Source organism: Alosa sapidissima, chromosome 20 (assembly GCF_018492685.1).
Source record: "Alosa sapidissima isolate fAloSap1 chromosome 20, fAloSap1.pri, whole genome shotgun sequence".
Classification (NCBI taxonomy): Eukaryota; Metazoa; Chordata; class Actinopteri; order Clupeiformes; family Clupeidae; genus Alosa; species Alosa sapidissima.
The window spans coordinates 17,661,272-17,666,271 of record NC_055976.1 but is presented as its reverse complement, the minus strand read 5'-3'; the positions used below and the strand labels follow the sequence as shown (position 1 = coordinate 17,666,271).

The following is a 5,000-nucleotide window of genomic DNA, read 5'->3' as shown; positions in this document are numbered from 1 at the left end:
GTGTGTGTGTGTGTGTGTGTGTGTGTGTGTGTGTGTGTGTGTGTGTGTGTGTGTGTGTGTGTGTGTTTGAACAAAGGCTGCAAATATCCATAAGTGGAGCATCTTAATCCCCTCCAAGAGCAGCAAAGAGGAAAATCCCCACTCCGCTATCACAAGCTCTTCATGGGATATTACCTCTCTTTACACACACACACACACACACACACACACACGCACACACACACACACACACACACACACACACACACACACACACCTTGATGCAAGCACAGCAAAAAATGTTTTGTGTACTAATTGTAATAAGATAACTTGTAAAATGCCATCTAACTGATTTAAGCAATCACTCACCCAAGGCTGACGCGTTTCATTTCAAGGTCTTCGTCAACATTCCCTATCTTTACATCGACCCCACACACACACACACACACCCCGTCTCTCTCACTCTCTGCTTTGCTCTCTCAATCTTGCTCTCTCCATCTCTCTCTCACACTCTCCCTCTCCCCATCCCTCCCTCTATCACTCCTCCTCTCCCCCTCTCTGCTGATGATGTTGCTCTGCAGTGATGTGTGGTAATGAATAGCCTCTCCTGTACTCCCAGAGGTTTAGCCTCTCCTCTTCCCCTCATCCTCTCCTCTCCCTCTCCTTTCCTCTACTTTCCTCTCATTTCCTCTCCTCCTCTCGCCTCCTCTCCTTTCCTGTCCTCCTCCTCTCCTCTCCTGTCCTCATCTCCTCCTCTCCCTCTCCCTCTCCTCTCCTCTCCTGTCCTCATCTCCTCCTCTCCTCTTGTCTCCTCTCCTCCTCCTCTCCTTTCCTCTCTTACCCTCATCCTCTCTACTCCTCCTCTCCTTTCCTCTCCTCTCCTCACCTCCTCCTCTCCTTTCCTCTCTCCTCCTCCTCTTCTCTCATTTCCTCTCCTCCTCTCTCCTCCTCTCCATTCTGCTCCTCCTCCTCTCTTTTCCTCTCCTCTCCTCCTCTCTCCTCCTCTGCTTTCCTCTCCTCTCTTCCCTTCATCCTCCTCTCCTCTCCTCTCCTGCTCTCACTCTCTGTCCTGTCTTCCATCAGGAGGGAGGGATGAGGAAAAGGATCAGGCGGATGGAGGGAAAGTCACTTGAGTAGTATAGGTGCTGTTTTGACTATGTGTGTGTGTGTGTGTGTGTGTGTGTGTGTGTGTGTGTGTGTGTGTGTGTGTCTGTGTGTGTGTGTGTCTGTGTGTGTCTGTGTGTGTGTGTGTCTGTGTGTGTGTGTGTGTGTGTGTGTGTGTGTTTCTTAGGACTATTAAATTGACTTTATTCATGTGAAGATTAATGTAAACCACTGATGCTTCACAGACTGGTGCAAGTGTGTATGCGGGCCTGAATGCTGTTTGTGTGTGTGTGTGTGTGTGTGTTGGGGTGGGGGGGGGGGGGTGAAGGAAGGTGGTAAAATATGAGTTTCTGAGGGTTATGAGATTGACTCTTATTTATGTGGTGTCTACTGTAAGCCACTGATGCTTCAAAGACTACAGGTGACTTTGGACTGTCATTTTTGAGCAGTGTGTGTGTGTGTGTGTGTGTTTGTGTGTGTGTGTGTGTGTGTGTGTGTGTGTATTTGAGTGGTATGATATTTGTGGTAAGATACTTTCTTTGGATTATGAAATTGAGTCTTATTTATACTGGGACTACTTCAAGCTAGTGATGGTTCATGGACTGTGTGTGTGTCTGTGTGTGTCTCATGGGTGTTTGTGTGTGCATCCTATTAGTATTCCCCAATCACATTACTGCTGCTGCTGGTCAGCAATCTGCATGTCTCTGTCTGTGTGTGTGTGTGTGTGTGTGTGTGTGTGTGTGTGCGTGTGTGTGTGTGTGCGTGTGTGTGTGTGTGTGTTGTGTGTGTGTGTACGTTGTGTGTGCACGTTCCCTCCCTGTTCTACCTGACCTGCTTTTACAGGATACATTTACTGGCCAAATGGCCTTATAGTTTGCAGTTGGTTGCCCAGGTGAGACTGTTAAAATGGAGATGGAAAACACACACATACACACACACACAGGGAGAGAAACACACACATACTGTACACACACTCACACACACAAACTTTCACACACACACACACACACACACACAAACTGTCACTCACACACACACACACACACACACACACACACACACACACACACACACACACACACACACACACAAACTCTCTCTCTCACACAGACACACACACATACACACACACACAAACACACTCTCCTTAGTGATTGGACCGAGTCGGGTCTTATCATCGAGAACCTCTTCGCTCTTCTCTGCTCTTATCTCCTCCTCTCCTCCTCTCCTCTCTCTTCTTCTCCTCCTCTCCTCCTCTCTCCATTTCTCTCTATCTCTCTTTCTCTCACATATTCTGTTCTTCCCTCCTTCCCTCTCCCCACATGACTCTCTTTTGCTGTCATCATTCTATGCACACCATCCTCATCTGCCTGTATTGTTTTTCGTAATGTACTGTATCTTCCTATATGTTCCTCTCTCTCAGGAGTCTCTTCTCTTTCTCTCCCTCTCTCTTTCTCTCTCTCACTCCTTCTCATTCTTTCTCTCTCTCTCACTGCTTCTCTTCCCTTTCTCTCTACCTCTCTCTTTCAGTTTCATGCCTCATCAATAATGCATGGAGACAAGCAGAAAGTCTCTCAGCTTGTTTTTCCACTGTATGGAAATTTGCTCCAGTAAATAAACAACCGAGCGGAAGATAAATAACAAACAAATGAATAAAATGAGTACGCATAGATAAACAAATAAACTTTAGCAGAGGCTGGGTGTATCCGGTCACTCAGGGGAAGGATGCATTCCCCTAGACATGGAGCGATGGTGATGAAGACGTCACATCATCATTCACATCAAGACTCTACTGCCCCCCGGGGTCAGTCTCACTGAGCCCAATCTACACCACTGCCTTAGGCGGGGATCACATCAGCCAGCGGCAGCCAACGGTTTCCTATTGTTCTCTATGGTTTCGGCAGCGGAACGGTGGCAACACTGGTGTAACGCTAGTGTTGAACAAGCTGAGCGTTGAACTTGGTTTAACTTTCAAAGCACAACGCGAGCGTATTCAATTGACAAACCGTTTGTGTTGCTTAGGAACGAGATAGAACTTATAATGAGCCTGAGCGTTGTGTTACGTTTGCCACTGCTGCTTGCCACTGGCTGATGTGATCCCCGCCTTATGGGCTATGGGAATCTTAGGATGGCCAGGGGGGCACAATCCACATACACACACACACACAGAGGTATTTTATAAAAGTTTGGCTTCATAAAGTAAAAAGTCCTGCCACATATTTGCTCCAACCATTCGCTAAACCAGCTAATTCTAACTGATGCAATTCCTCAGCCAGGTAGATGAGCTCATTAGTGAAATCATCTGTGTTAAGTGTACAGGTAGAACCAACATATGGTAGGACTTCTATTTCTGAAGCCAGACTTTTACACCTCTGCACACGCACATGCACGCACACACACACGCACACACACACACACACACACACACACACACTGTAGGAGGCTAGGAGCCATATTTGGTTAATTTGAGTTAAGTACATAGGACCTAAAAATACTTACCGCAAGGAATATTAATTTGCATTTTTTTTTTCATTTCAAAGATCAAAGATATGAACTTCAAGTGATGAATTAATATATACTTACCTTCTATGAGCTTATTACGTATACTTGGCTCTGCAATGAAAAACAAACACTCCCTCTTAACATGGCATGGAGCTTTAGGGCTTAATTGACTCATTCATTGAGACTCCGGTAGGTTAGATTGCAGAGGGGGAATAGTTTTTCGACTGCACACATCTGTTTGCTCACAAAAGCAGCTCCTGTCTCTAGCATTGTTTGACATGGCAGAGTAATCCTGATGTCTTTACCCAAATGGATCTTTGAAACTCCCAGCTCTGTCCTCAGAGAACTCAGTTTTGCACTTGTTTGTTGTCAAACAAAGAGACACTATAGGCCTCAGAAAGCATCCAGTTTTCAATAGGAGCATAGGGCTCATTTCTGACTCAGTTTGGGCTCATTTTGGACTCAGTTTGGTCATCTGTGGCAGTTAATCAGTCCCAACATTTGCACGAATGGAGATTCTGCGTTTTCACATTTTTATCACATTTATCCTGATGCAGTGCTTGGCTAACCCCCCAGCACTGATTTGTTTGTTAATGTTGTTGTATGGTCATTTAGCTTTGATGTTTACGTTTCCCATGACACTGCCCAGATGTGTCCAACCCTGACTACCCCTGCCCATGTAATGTATCTGCTAAAGTAAAGTGATACATAATTGATATAAATTACAGCTTGGTTGGTAATTGCTGTTGCCTGAAGCTCAGTCGATGTGTTTGGGTGGAGAAAGAGAGAGAGAGAGAGTGTGTGTACTGTATGTGTGTGTTATTCATTTATGGGCACACTGTGTTGTGTCCCCACAAGGATTTTTTTTTATCCACCCGAATTTACACTGCAGCATTTCAGAGAAAGAGAAAGGGTGACAGAGAGCGAGAGAGAAAGAGAGAGAGAGAGAAAGAGGGATAGAGAGAATAATTGAGTGAGTGAAAGAGTGCTGCTGGGTAGGACAAAATAAAAAGGTGTGAGGACAGTGAACTGAGGGAAAGAGGGAGTTAGTAGAGAGAGAGAGGGAGAGAGAGACTCTTATAGGAGTGTTGCTGGTTAATGGAGTGTGAAGGAGTGAGAGATACGGAAAACAAGAAGGAATGGGTGGATGGAGAGAGGGATAGAGAAAATGATAGGGAGGAGAGAGGGAGCAAGAATGCTGGAGGCTACTGTGCAAGTGACCGTAGCAACATGGAACATTTGTATGTGTGAACTCAAGGCAACCCAACAAGCACTGAAGTCTTATCTGTGTGTGTGTGTGTGTTTGTGTGTGTTTGTGTGTGTGTGTGGGTGTGTGTGTGTGTGTGTGTGTGTGTGACTGCTTGTCTCATACCCTTCCACCCTTCTAAACAATGTCAGTCTCTCTTAAAGGCTTC

General features: G+C 45.7%; 1 protein-coding gene across 2 annotated transcripts in view; it reads left to right on the top strand.

Annotated features, from left to right (window-relative positions):
* The window catches only part of fam189a1 (family with sequence similarity 189 member A1), a 396,028-nt gene that overhangs the window by 266,526 nt on the left and 124,502 nt on the right, over window positions 1–5,000 (top strand). The window lies entirely within an intron of this gene.